Here is a 15,896-nt window from a genome sequence, read left to right as displayed (position 1 = left end):
CGTCCTCCAGCCGACTTGTCTCCAAGGGTCTATTGCTGCCTCGGGCACCTTATGGTCGTTCTCCTGTGAGTCTAGATTTTCGAATCCGACGCAAAAATGATAGTTAATTGTAACGTTCAGGGCCTTCTAATGACGATGGAACACTCAAATTGCGTCGAGATTCAATACATCGGCCTCCAGCCGATTTGTCTCCAAGGGGATATCGCTGCCTCGCGCACCACATGGTCCGTCTCCGGTGATTCTACGTTTTCGAATCCGACGCAAAACTCATAGTTAATTGTAACGTACAGGGCCTCCTATTGGCGATGGAACACTCAATTTGCGTCGAGATTCAATACATCGTCCTCCACCCGATTTGTATCCAAGGGGATATTGCTGCCTCGAGCACCAAATGGTCAGTCTGCTGTGAGTCTAGATTTTCGAATCCGACGAAAAACTGATACTTAATTGTAACATTCAGGGCCTCCTAATGACGATGGAACACTCAAATTGCGTCGCGAACCAATACATCGTTCTCCAGCCGACTTGTCTCCAAGGGTCTTATGCTGCCTCGGGCACCTTATGGTCGTTCTCTTGTAAGTCTAGATTTTCGAATCCGATGCAAAACTGATAGTTCATTATAACGTTCAGGGAGGCCTAATGACGATGGAACACTCAAATTGCGTCGATATTCAATACATCGGCCTCCAGTCGATTTGTCTCCAAGGAGTATATTGCTGTCTCGAGCACCGTATGAACTTCTCCTGTGAGTAGATTTTCGAATCCGACGCGAAACTGATAGTTAATTGTAAGGTTTAGGGAATCCTAATGACGATGGAACACTCGAATTGCCTCGAGATTCAATACATCGGCATTCAGCCGGTTTGTCTCCAAGGGTCTATTGCTGCCTCGGGCACCGTATGGTCGTTCCCCTGTGAGTCAACATTTTAGAATCCGACGCAAAACTGATAGTTAAATGTAATGCTCAGGGCCTCTTAAAGACGATGGAACACTCAAATTGCGTCGAGAGTCAATACATCTTCCTCCAGCCGACTTGTCTACAAGGGGATATCGCTGCCTCGGGCTCCATGTGGTCCGTCTCCTGTGAGACTAGATTTTCGAATCCGACGCGAAACTGATAGTAAATTGTAAGGTTCAGGGCCTCCTAATGACGATGGAACACTCAAATTGCGTCGAGATTCAATCCATCGGCCTCCAGCCGACTTGTCGCCAAGGGTCTATTGCTGCCTCGGGCACCTTATGGTCGTTCTCCTGTGAGTCTAGATTTTCGAATCCGACGCAAAAATGATAGTTAATTAAAACGTTCAGGGCCTCCTATTGGCGATGGAACACTCAAATTGCGTCGAGAGTCAATACATCGACCTCCAGCCGACTTGTATCCAAGGGGATATTGCAGTCTCGTGCACCATATGATCCTTCTTCTGTTAGTAGATTTTCGAATCCGACGCTAAAATGATAGTTAACTGTAACGTTCAGGGCCTCCTAATGGCGATGGAACACTCAAATTGCGTCGAGATTCAATACATCGGCCTCCAGCCGACTTGTCTCCAAGGGTCTATTGCTGCCTCGGGCACCTTATGGTCGTTCTCCTGTGAGTCTAGATTATCGAATCCGATGCAAAAATGATAGTTAATTGTAACGTTTAGGGCCTCCTAATGACGATGGAACACTCAAATTGCGTCGAGATTCAATACATCGTCCTCCAGCCGACTTGTCTCCATTGGGATATTACTGCCTCCGGCCTCTTATGTTCGCTCTCATGTGAGTCTAGATTTTCGAATCCGACGCGAAACTGATTGTTAATTGTAACGTTCAGGGCTTCCTAATGACGATGGAACACTCAAATTGTCTCGAGATTCAATACATCGGCATTCAGCCGATTTGTCTCCAAGGGTCTATTGCTGCCTGGGGCACCGTATGGTCGTTCCCCTGTGAGTCAACATTTTAGAATCCGACGCAAAACTGATATTTAAATGTAATGCTCAGGGCCTCTTAATGACGATGGAACACTCAAATTGCGTCGAGAGTCAATACATCTTCCTCCAGCCGACTTGTCTACAAGGGGATATTGCTGCCTCGGGCTCCATGTGGTCCATCTCCTGTGAGTCTAGATTTTCGAATCCGACGGGAAACTGATAGTTAATTGTAACGTTCAGGGCCTCCAAATGACGATGGAGCACTCAAATTGCGTCGAGATTCAATACATCGGCCTCCAGCCGACTTGTCTCCAAGGGGATATTGCTGCCTCGGTCTCCATGTGGTCCGTCTCCTGTGAGTCTAGATTTTCGAATCCGACGCGAAACTGATAGTTAATTGTAAGGTTCAGCGCCTCCTAATGACGATGGAACACTCAAATTGCGTCGCGATCCAATACATCGTCCTCCAGCCGACTTGTCTCCAAGGGTCTAATGCTGCCTCGGGCACCTATTGGTCGTTCTCTTGTAAGTCTAGATTTTCGAATCCGATGCAAAACTGGTAGTTCGTTATAACGTTCAAGGCGACCTAATGACGATAGAAGACTCAATTTGCGTCGAGATTCAATACATCGTCCTCCAGCCGATTTTTCTCCAAGGGGATATTGCTGCATCGGGCACCTTATGGTCCGTCCCCAGTGAGTCTAGATTTTCGAATCTGACGAAAAACTGATTGTTAATTGTAATGTTCAGGGCCACCTAATGACGATGGAACACTCAAATTGAGTCGAGATTCAATACATCGACCTGCAGCCGATTTGTCTCCAAAGCGATATTGCTGCCTCGGGCTCCATGTGGTCCGTCTCCTGTGAGTCTAGATTTTTGATTCCGACGCGAAACTGATAGTTAATTGTAACGTTCAGGGCCTCCTAATGACGATGGAACACTCAAATTGCGTCGAGATTCAATACATCGGCCTCCAGCCGTCTTGTCTCCAAGGGGATATTGCTGTCTCGGGCACAATATGATCCTTCTCCTGTGAGTCTAGATTTTCGAATCCGACGCAAAAATGATAGTGAATTGTAACGTTCAGCGCCTCCTAATGACGATAGAAGACTCAAATTGTATCGAGATTCAATACATCGTCCTCCAGCCGATTTGTCTCCAAGGGGATATTGCTGCCTCGGGCACCAAATGGTCCGTCTGCTGTGAGTCTAGATTTTCGAATCCGACGAAAAACTGATAGTTAATTGTAACATTCAGGGCCTCCTAATGACGATGGAACACTCAAATTGCGCCGCGATCCAATACATCGTCCTCCAGCCGACTTGTCTCCAAGGGTCTAATGCTGCCTCGGGCACCTTATGGTCGTTCTCTTGTAAGTCTAGATTTTTGAATCCGACGCGAAACTGATAGTTCGTTATAACGTTCAGGGCGACCTAAAGACGAAGGAACACTCAAATTGCGTCGATATTCAATACATCGGCCTCCAGTCGATTTGTCTCCAAGGGGTATATTGCTGTCTCGAGCACCGTATGAACTTCTCCTGTGAGTAAATTTTCGAATCCGACGCTAAAATGATAGTTAATTGTAACGTTCAGGGCCTTGGAACGACGATGGAACACTCAAATTGCGTCGAGATTCAATACATCGGCCTCCAGCCGACTTGTCTCCAAGGGTCTGTTGCTGGCTCGGGCACCTTATGGTCGTTCTCCTGTGAGTTTAGATTATCGAATCCGACGCAAAAATGATAGTTAATTGTAACGTTTAGGGCCTCCTAATGACTTTGGAACACTCAAATTGCGTCGAGATTCAATACATCGGCCTCCAGCCGACTTGTCTCCAAGGGTCTGTTGCTGCCTCGGGCACCTTATGGTAGTTCTCCTGTGAGTTTAGATTATCGAATCCGACGGAAAAATGATAGTTAATTGTAACGTTTAGGGCCTCCTAATGACGATGGGACACACAAATTGCGTCGAGATTCAATACATCGTCCTCCAGCCGATTTGTCTCCAAGGGGATATCGCTGCCTCGGGCACCACATGGTCCGTCTCCGGTGATTCTACGTTTTCGAATCCGACGCAAAACTCATAGTTAATTGTAACGTACAGGGCCTCCTATTGGCGATGGAACACTCAATTTGCGTCGAGATTCAATACATCATCCTCCACCCGATTTGTATCCAAGGGGATATTGCTGCCTCGAGCACCAAATGGTCAGTCTGCTGTGAGTCTAGATTTTCGAATCCGACGAAAAACTGATACTTAATTGTAACATTCAGGGCCTCCTAATGACGATGGAACACTCAAATTGCGTCGCGAACCAATACATCGTTCTCCAGCCGACTTGTCTCCAAGGGTCTTATGCTGCCTCGGGCACCTTATGGTCGTTCTCTTGTAAGTCTAGATTTTCGAATCCGATGCAAAACTGATAGTTCATTATAACGTTCAGGGCGGCCTAATGACGATGGAACACTCAAATTGCGTCGATATTCAATACATCGGCCTCCAGTCGATTTGTCTCCAAGGAGTATATTGCTGTCTCGTGCACCGTATGAACTTCTCCTGTGAGTAGATTTTCGAATCCGACGCGAAACTGATAGTTAATTGTAAGGTTTAGGGCCTCCTAATGACGATGGAACACTCGAATTGCCTCGAGATTCAATACATCGGCATTCAGCCGGTTTGTCTCCAAGGGTCTATTGCTGCCTCGGGCACCGTATGGTCGTTCCCCTGTGAGTCAACATTTTAGAATCCGACGCAAAACTGATAGTTAAATGTAATGCACAGGGCCTCTTAAAGACGATGGAACACTCAAATTGCGTCGAGAGTCAATACATCTTCCTCCAGCCGACTTGTCTACAAGGGGATATCGCTGCCTCGGGCTCCATGTGGTCCGTCTCCTGTGAGACTAGATTTCCGAATCCGACGCGAAACTGATAGTAAATTGTAAGGTTCAGGGCCTCCTAATGACGATGGAACACTCAAATTGCGTCGAGATTCAATCCATCGGCCTCCAGCCGACTTGTCGCCAAGGGTCTATTGCTGCCTCGGGCACCTTATGGTCGTTCTCCTGTGAGTCTAGATTTTCGAATCCGACGCAAAAATGATAGTTAATTAAAACGTTCAGGGCCTCCTATTGGCGATGGAACACTCAAATTGCGTCGAGAGTCAATACATCGACCTCCAGCCGACTTGTATCCAAGGGGATATTGCAGTCTCGTGCACCATATGATCCTTCTTCTGTTAGTAGATTTTCGAATCCGACGCTAAAATGATAGTTAACTGTAACGTTCAGGGCCTCCTAATGGCGATGGAACACTCAAATTGCGTCGAGATTCAATACATCGGCCTCCAGCCGACTTGTCTCCAAGGGTCTATTGCTGCCTCGGGCACCTTATGGTCGTTCTCCTGTGAGTCTAGATTATCGAATCCGATGCAAAAATGATAGTTAATTGTAACGTTTAGGGCCTCCTAATGACGATGGAACACTCAAATTGCGTCGAGATTCAATACATCGTCTATAAAGGCACATTTGCATGCCGAGCGTGAGTTTCCTCGGAAACGCGAGATATTAATTAAATAAATAATCAGTGACAAATAAATAAAGCCTATGGCACACAACTGCAGCGCTGTGTCGCTGATAAAACAAAAGTACATTTTCGTTAGTCGTATGTTTGATTAAGAAACCAGAGCTCTCGTTGAAGTGGTGCGAGAAGCACGTATTTTAGTTTATTGTCTGGCACACCGCCATATTTCATGATATAGAAAATTACTGCGAGTTGCAACCATACTAGGCACTCGATTCTGAAAAGAATTTATATTTATAAAAGTAAGTAGGATTATGAACTGTAGGCTTATTCATTGAATATATCTGATTTAACTAACTGTGTAATTTTTTGTTTAGTAGACAATCACCTCTGTACGACGTTTTGGCATGGCTGGCAAATTATTGTAATATTGAGATTTAGATTATGAGTCCGCACCTACCGCAGCAGTCTTTGGAAACGATTTAATTACGAAGTCCGATTATTTCAGTTTTATTTCACGGTCAACTACGAGTAACATTGCCTTTACGAAAAAGCCATTGTCAAGCGTCTGATACCGAATAATCAAAACCTGACGACTCATAGGAGAGCCAATCAGACAGATAAAAATAATTAATATTTTATTTTATTTTATTTTATTTTATTTATTTTATATTGGCGACTGCGTGTCGGACTTGTTATTTTGTCATTTGTTACATTGTTCTCTTTGTTTCATGTGAAAAATCAACCTTCTGGTCCTGGACTTGACTATATGAGAAATAAAAAAAAAATCAGAAGATATTTGCCAATTATAAAATTTTGCGGGAAGACGCAAAGAAGCTTCCAGCAAAATAAGGTAAGACGCAGCATCTTTGCATTAGCAGGCTTGACCAGACGTATAATTCAGTGTATTAGCTTTTCAGTAAAATTCTGTAGTGTTTCTTTTCCGCATAACAGTTTCAGTGATAAATTCCATTCTCAGTATTTTTCCTTAAACAATAACGTATGCAACAATACCAATACACGAGTGTACAATATGGCCGACTTCTGTACGATATCATGTAACATGGCCAGCAGCCATTACCAATAATCTCAAATTCAGTTTATATTTTTAAATTAACAGACAGCCATTGTTGCTACGACCGATTCATGCTCAACTGCATTTTATTTTAAAACCAGTGTCAAACATTAATTTCTTGAAATATATAGCACATGTGGCATGGTAATAACTAGAAGACAATACGCAAAAATGGAACAGCAAAGACGTACTATTCAGACGCAATCCGACTCGGACGAGAGACAAATGTTAGAAAATGACTTTACGACAGCAACCGGTAGTGACGATACATCAAATATTGACGCAAGTGTCAACGGAAATTTTGACAATAGGCCGTCCACCACAAAAATTTCAAAGTCTCAGTCAGAGCCCATGTTAATACATGACGTCACGTCTAATGACGCGGCGGGGGCAGAGACCTTGCAAACAGTAAACATTGCCAACATGTTACAAATGCTAATGAAACAAAACGCAGAAAATATGGCAACCTTAAGGATGCAGAACGCGGAAAACATGGCAACCTTAAAGACACAAAATGAACAGTTAAAGACACAAAATGACGAAATTAAATCTGATCTCATAGCAATCAAGGCATGTAATGACACTTTGTGTAAACGTGTGGAACTTAATAGACGCCACACTGACCGAACAGATGACTGAACTCAGTACGAAATTTTCCAAGCTTAATACGAGACAAGAAAAGACTACAAATGACGTAGCACTTTTACAGAAACAATTAAAAAACCTTAATGTCACGTGTGAAGCTCTTACTGAACAAATTCAAACATATCCTTCAGTACACGACAACCTTGAAAAACGAATTACTGACGTGCAGAATAAATTTGACGATGTTGAACAACACCTGACTGACATCTTACAATCTGATGCCACAGCTCATTTTCAAAATATTAATAAAGAATTTCATGATTGGGTAGAGAACAAAGACAAACATTTTGATAGATGCATACGTGAAAATTTACCAACAATTGTGCACGACTCCGTAGCGGAATACATCACTAATAACAAACAGCTGATTAGTGACGCAGTACAATCCGTCACTGCACCCATGAGACAATTCACCGATCAACCACAGTCTGAATGTAACGAAAATATCAGTCAAAATGTACAGTTCAGAAACCAATATACATTCGAGTATGACGCACACATACCGCACACCACAAACACACAAGAACAAAACACACCACGACTACAACACATACCACGACGTGCAACCACAAACACAAGCTATTATCATGGTAAACCACAGCAACATTATCGTAATTACTCGCCAGCTGAGCATTGCAGTAATTACAGTGGAACAAATCCATATCATAATGCAAAGGAAGAAGAAAGCTTAATAAAACACAGGCAATTTCAGGCTTTTATCCCAGAGAAACGAACCATTCATCCGGTGATTTTTCTTAAATCTTTTAGTAACGCATTTCCACGCACTTGGAGTGACCGGAAAAAGATTTCATATATTGTCGGTTACATCCAAGGCGATGCAGCTGTCTGGGCATACAGTCAAGCTGACGTATGTACCACGTACAGTGAGTTTGAGCGTGCCTTTCTGAACAAATTCTGGTCGCAATCCGTCCAGGAGCGACTCAGGAGACAAATTTTAGAACCTGAAACTTTTAACAGTAAAAATGGTAACTTACGCAGATATTTTGAAAAATACTTGAACATGGGACATTTTTTAGACGAACCAGTCGCAACACGTGATATACTCCGAGCGTTGAAGGCCAAATTGCCTTTCAACATTAAGGAAAAACTTCTACATATCCCGGATGACGATTCAGATTATTTTTTAACAGCTTTAGATTCGGTTGACATGTTACTTGAAGATCAGCGCTTCGCGCGGCAAAACAGCAGCACCAATGTTTACACTAGTGGTATGCAAAACATGCAGGCTTGCCAACACAATTCTGGCGCGCCCACAGTTGGATACGCGGTACAACAAAAACAGCAAACTCACATGCCGTCTCAGTACGGAAATCAAAATCAACACGCGTATTCCAATACGAACAATAGTTACAACAGTAATAACATTTCATGCGGCAATCCATACAAAAGGCACCGCGGTAATAACTGCAACGGTAACAACGGATACAAAGGTAATAACAAAAACACAAACAGAAATAGAAATAATAATAACTACGAGCCAAGACAGCATCAAGGTTGGACTCGTAACGATCAGTACTTTCATTCAAACTCTGCTTTACCACAGCAGCCACCAGGTCAAAATTGGAGCATACCTTACGACCGACAGGTAAGTTATAATGCGCAACAGCAACAACAACCGCAAAAGTTTGGAGATCATAATAGGCGATATCCGAATGTGAATATAATAGAAATGACACCTGATGCACAACCTCAATCTGTGTCAGTACCTAGTACAAATGCTAATCCAACAAACTAGAAACAGTCACTACTTTGCCCCAGGTCGTGGCTGAAGAATCCTTGGGGGGCGGCTTCAATGTTAATCAGTTATTTGACACCACACTTGAACAACAGAATAATGATATGCCGAGTAATTCTAAACAAAAACTACCTGTTTTATTTATAAGATACAACCACAATAACAATATATCAGATGAACTTTTACAAGACAGTACACAATGTCGTTTAAACACAAATGAAATTGTTTTAGCATCCACTACTGGTGTAGTAGGTGGGATTCCAACTACTATTATCCTAGATACAGGTGCAGCTGTGAGCGTTTTATCTTTTAATTTTTATAAAAAGATGTGTGAATTGGAACCTGTGCCTGAGTTTCCTGCCCAAAACTGTAAAATAACTACTGCACTAGGTAATAAGTCATGTAGGGTTACGAAGCAAGTTTTTGTAAACGTTAAAATAGGTAATGGAACCGTACAATGGCCATTCCTGGTTGTACAAAACCTTGTGACAAATTGCATATTAGGAATAGATATTATGAGCGAGAAGGACTGCATTATAGACTTCTCCAAAGGTAAATGTATTTTAAATGATAAAGGCAGTGTAATTATTATTGATTTGGACAGGAGAACTCTAAAGCATGACAAACACTGTACAGGGTACAAGGTACAGTTAGTACTTGACAAAGACATTCAAGACATGCAAACACACTCATCTGACAGAGAGCTAATGGACTTGAAAACATTGCTTGATCATAAGATAAGTGAAGCTACAGCTCTCAGTGTACATGAACGTATAAAACTACAGGAAGTGTTATCCAAATATTTACAAGTTTTTACCAAACGATTAGGTGTTATCAACACGTATGTGTACAAGATTGAAGTTAAGCCTCACAAGATCTTCTACCATAAGACATATAACGTACCGTTATCTCAACGACCTGCTGTGTGGCAAGAATTAAAACAAATGTTAGACTGGAAGGTCATTGAACCATCCACCTCACCTTATTGTAGTCCTCTACTTGTTGTCAAAAAATCAAATGGAGGCATTAGGTTAGTGTTAGACGCACGAGCTATTAATGAAATAATTTTACCGGTTCACACAAAACCTGAAAATTTAGAAGAGCAATTACAGAAATTTCTAGATGCAAAATATTTTTCCACAATAGATCTCGCTAATTCGTTTTGGCAGGTGGGTATCACTCCTGATTCTCGGAAATATACTGCATTTATGTTCGGGGGGCGAACCTATCAGTTTTGTGTTCTACCATTCGGACTGAATGTCAGCTCTGGGGTATTCATTACAGCCCTGGATACCGTGCTTGGCGACGATTTAGTTGAGACAGTCACACACTATGTAGATGATATACTGATAGCTACACAATCCTGGAATGAACACGTTGACACACTTCAAAGAATTTTAGAAAAATTTGCACAAGCTGGAGTCACAGCCAACCTAAGAAAATCAAAATTTGGTTGCAGTGAGATAAAGTATTTAGGACATATCATTAATTCACAGGGCATACGTCCGGATCCCAGTAAATTAGATGCTATCAGAAACTTTCCTAGCCCTCGAACTAAAAAGCAGTTAAAATCATTCCTTGGGCTATGTTCATTTTTCAGACGTTTTTTGCCACAACCACTTTTGAACAGTAAACATCTGCTAAATCTACTCAGAAGGAATCAAGTTTGGATCTGGTCGGAACAGTGCCAGAATGACTTTAATACAATTAAACATGCTTTAGTGAATGCTAACATTTTGAGCCATCCAGATTTCAATTTAGATTTTTGTATGACTTGTGACGCTTCACGTACTGGCTTGGGCTGTTGCTTATTTCAAGTTGTAAAGAATAAAGAGGAGGAACAGATAAGAATTATTGGGTTTGCGAGTCGCACTCTAACTGAATGTGAGCGTACATACTCCACTACTGAGTTAGAAACACTTTCCATAGTATGGGCATTCAAGAAATTCAATTATTATTTATTTGGAAAACATACGGTAATTTACACCGATCACCAGGCCCTGACATTCTTGTTAACTTGTAAACTTGTACATCCTAGACTATCACGATGGGCAGTTACACTTCAGAACTACTCTTTTGAAATTAAGTACATAAGAGGTAAGGACAACACCATTGCAGACACTTTGTCTAGACTTCCACAAGGTATGAATGATACCAACAGTGACTTAGAAAATATAAATGACTACAGGATTCTCTTAATGCAAGACAAGCAGTATCACCAATATTATATTGATATGTGCAGAAACATGGCTGAATTACAAAAATCTGATCCTCACTGGTATAAGATAATAACATTACTGGTAGAAAAACACAACCATCCTTTGACTCAGTATTACAAGTTACACAATGATGTGTTATTTTACCGCCGACATCCAAATGCTACTAACTGGTGTGTATGCATTCCCAAAGAGTCTGAACGTAATCTAATTTGGCACACACACTTAGTTTGGGGTCATTATGGGACGAAAAAGTGTTTGGCAAAGCTCAGTACATACTGTTATTTTAGCAATATGAGAAGAAAAATTTACAGGGAACTAAAAACATGTGTCATATGTCAAAAATCAAAACCTCAGAATTTATCCACAAAAACAGATTTACATTCTATTTTACCTGGTAGACCCCTGGAAATTCTGTGTACTGACATTAGTGGACCGCATCCAGCAAGCTCTGGAGGCGTCAAATATATCTTAGCTTTTTACGATATATTTTCTAAACACGTAAAACTTTATGCTTTAAAATCCGCCACTGCAAATGCTATAATACGAAGATTCTCAAGTGATTACCTGACGCACGTGGGAAAACCTAAAGCAATTCTGTCAGATAATGCAGCATACTACTCTGGGTACAAATGGAGAAATTTCTTGAAGGACAATAACATTAAAAGTATATTTATTTCGAGGTTTAGTCCACAATGTAACGCGACTGAGAGACTTTTCCGAGAATTAAATCGATTCATGAGGACCTATATTTCATCAAAACATACTAATTGGGTGTCCTACCTAAGTCTTTTCGAAGACGTACACAATAACTTAAATATTTACGATACAAATTACACACCTAACGAGATCATGTTCAATTGCAAACAGAACGATCAGTGGATAGAACCATTACCTAAGTTGTCAGACAAGGAAATCACACCTGAACAGAAAATAAAAGAAGTATTGACTACGCTGACACATCACGCACAGATACGAAACAAACATCACAGAAACATAATAAAAAGAAAACAAAAATTCGAGGTAGGAATGCTTGTACTACTTCGTACTCATCATAAATCTGTTGCACTCAAACGACGCAACGCTAAGTGGCGTCTGCTATATGAAGGACCTTATATAATTGTTAACATACCGCACCCTGGTGCGTATCTGTTACAACATCGTAGAACTAACAAAATTATTGGGCTATACGCACACCGAGATCTTAGAGCATTTCATGCTGAATAATGTAAAAGTCATACCCATCAAAATATTGCTAAGCAACTCGAAAAACTCTGTTGCTACAACACAGATAATAAGTAGTATAGAAATTTTCATTTCAGCGTTCCAGAGTCGCAGTTGAAGACAGAAGAACTTTTCTTTCAACGCCGCGGTTCCACCGAGAAGACTGAATATTAAAGTAAAATTTATGATTACGTAGCAGTGAATGATATATAAATTTTTCACGGAACATTTGTGACTGTAGGTACCACTGACTTGCTATGACACCTGACGAACCGACAGACGTCATCTGTGAAGCGATCTTTTACTTCGAGAAATAGATTAGACGCACATCTCTCAGCAAGAAAAGCATCTACCAGTAGTCAAGGCCACACAGACACACTACACACACGCACAAAACGCGAGGAATCGAACATTTTCTCTCTCTTACTATTTTGAATATTTATTGAGTAGTGAAAACGCCTGGTCTTGCCTACTGATGTAATGAATGTTGTGTCTAACCTATCTTAATTTCAGATGACATCACAAAAAACATCGATAATATCCCAGCAAAACCGCTAAAGAGGATGTAAATATCTGCAATTCATGTAATCAAATATGACACAATGTAATAACCTATAGCTATGTAATGATGATGTAAACATGTTTATGTGCAACTGTATTATGTTTATGCTAAGAAAATATGTGACGTGTGTATGTATTATTACTTATGTTTTTTTTAAACTGATGTATAATGTAACTGTTACTGTGTGAAAATTTGAACGATAACGAGTGCCAAAATGTGAAAAACTTTTTTAAAAAAAAAAAAAAAAAAAAATTGCGTAGTGAACCACTATTCACGGACATTAACGTACATTACTACGTCTGCAACTACGCAGAAACCTATGTGAAAGAAACTGTTAATGACATTCATGATGCATCGTACCTTTGTTAACGCGATGAACGATTTCTTCGATGAGTAACCACGAACATTTAGGTGAGCTATATTTAAAAAAAAAAAACTGAATACGTGAAGTGCATAATTCGTGCATCGTCTAGCGACATTACTACAGTACCCAACTTCAAGATGTTAACTGGATTAAATGGACACAAAGTGCCTGTCCAGAAAACAACACGACGGGTGGAAGAATTTTGGTTGGAACTTCAGGGAATGAAATGTTCTCGAAATGTGACGGACACGCTTACCTGGACTGTCCAAGGATCGACGCCAGCTATGTGCCGTCCGAGGTTCTGCAACCAAGCTTCCACGGAATATCGAAAACGAACTGCATATGGACTAATTACTCGACGGGTCACGTCTGATCTGTAATAAACAATGCTTTTTGTCACAACGAACTGCATCACAACGACTATAATGGAAATAGGAAATGGACATGCTTATGTATCAATCACGTTGTTATACAACGATGTTACTGTGATCAAAAAAACTTTACCACGACGATACTAACCTGTAAAAAATTATTGTGCAGCAGATGAATATGAACTGTGATAACGACACCATGTGTATAGGTCAACGCACCTGAAAAATACGGACATTTTTCTTTGAAGCATTTCATTGCAATGCTATGTAACTAAGAACATTCAACAATCTAAAGTTGTATTGTATTATAACAAATATTGTAATTTTAAAACTAAGTTACCTGTCATAGAATGTAGTCTTCATATGTAATCTTGGTGGAATATTTTCTTTGTGCAACGACTAAGAAATGCGCGCGCACACGAACAATATGAACTGCAATACTGTGCCGCGTGATCTAAATTTACGAAATAACGGCAGTGCCGTAGTTACACAGACGCTTCTGCGCATGCGCGCACTCTGTTTTGCCAACATAAGAACTTTTTCGGCGCACGCGCGTCATTCAAATTTTGTGTATAATATACAGTATAATGTAAGTCATGTAAATAGTTGTAGATAACTTAGATTTTCTTGTGCCTTTAGGTGAATTGCTCGCCTGCAGGTGTGTCCTTTCGCCTCGCAATTCAGGGGGCAATATAAAGGCACATTTGCATGCCGAGCGTGAGTTTCCTCGGAAACGCGAGATATTAATTAAATAAATAATCAGTGACAAATAAATAAAGCCTATGGCACACAACTGCAGCGCTGTGTCGCTGATAAAACAAAAGTACATTTTCGTTAGTCGTATGTTTGATTAAGAAACCAGAGCTCTCGTTGAAGTGGTGCGAGAAGCACGTATTTTAGTTTATTGTCTGGCACACCGCCATATTTCATGATATAGAAAATTACTGCGAGTTGCAACCATACTAGGCACTCGATTCTGAAAAGAATTTATATTTATAAAAGTAAGTAGGATTATGAACTGTAGGCTTATTCATTGAATATATCTGATTTAACTAACTGTGTAATTTTTTGTTTAGTAGACAATCACCTCTGTACGACGTTTTGGCATGGCTGGCAAATTATTGTAATATTGAGATTTAGATTATGAGTCCGCACCTACCGCAGCAGTCTTTGGAAACGATTTAATTACGAAGTCCGATTATTTCAGTTTTATTTCACGGTCAACTACGAGTAACATTGCCTTTACGAAAAAGCCATTGTCAAGCGTCTGATACCGAATAATCAAAACCTGACGACTCATAGGAGAGCCAATCAGACAGATAAAAATAATTAATATTTTATTTTATTTTATTTTATTTTATTTATTTTATACGTCCTCCAGCCGACTTGTCTCCATTGGGATATTACTGCCTCCGGCCTGTTATGTTCGCTCTCATGTGAGTCTAGATTTTCGAATCCAACGCGAAACTGATTGTTAATTGTAACGTTCAGGGCTTCCTAATGACGATGGAACACTCAAATTGCCTCGAGATTCAATACATCGGCATTCAGCCGATTTGTCTCCAAGGGTCTATTGCTGCCTGGGGCACCGTATGGTCGTTCCCCTGTGAGTCAACATTTTAGAATCCGACGCAAAACTGATATTTAAATGTAATGCTCAGGGCCTCTTAATGACGATGGAACACTCAAATTGCGTCGAGAGTCAATACATCTTCCTCCAGCTGACTTGTCTACAAGGGGATATTGCTGCCTCGGGCTCCATGTGGTCCATCTCCTGTGAGTCTAGATTTTCGAATCCGACGGGAAACTGATAGTTAATTGTAACGTTCAGGGCCTCCAAATGACGATGGAGCACTCAAATTGCGTCGAGATTCAATACATCGGCCTCCAGCCGACTTGTCTCCAAGGGGATATTGCTGCCTCGGTCTCCATGTGGTCCGTCTCCTGTGAGTCTAGATTTTCGAATCCGACGCGAAACTGATAGTTAATTGTAAGGTTCAGCGCCTCCTAATGACGATGGAACACTCAAATTGCGTCGCGATCCAATACATCGTCCTCCAGCCGACTTGTCTCCAAGGGTCTAATGCTGCCTCGGGCACCTATTGGTCGTTCTCTTGTAAGTCTAGATTTTCGAATCCGATGCAAAACTGGTAGTTCGTTATAACGTTCAAGGCGACCTAATGACGATAGAAGACTCAATTTGCGTCGAGATTCAATACATCGTCCTCCAGCCGATTTTTC

This window comes from Schistocerca americana, chromosome 3 (genome assembly GCF_021461395.2).
Source record: "Schistocerca americana isolate TAMUIC-IGC-003095 chromosome 3, iqSchAmer2.1, whole genome shotgun sequence".
NCBI classification, from domain to species: domain Eukaryota; kingdom Metazoa; phylum Arthropoda; class Insecta; order Orthoptera; family Acrididae; genus Schistocerca; species Schistocerca americana.
Note: the sequence above shows the minus strand (reverse complement) of the source record.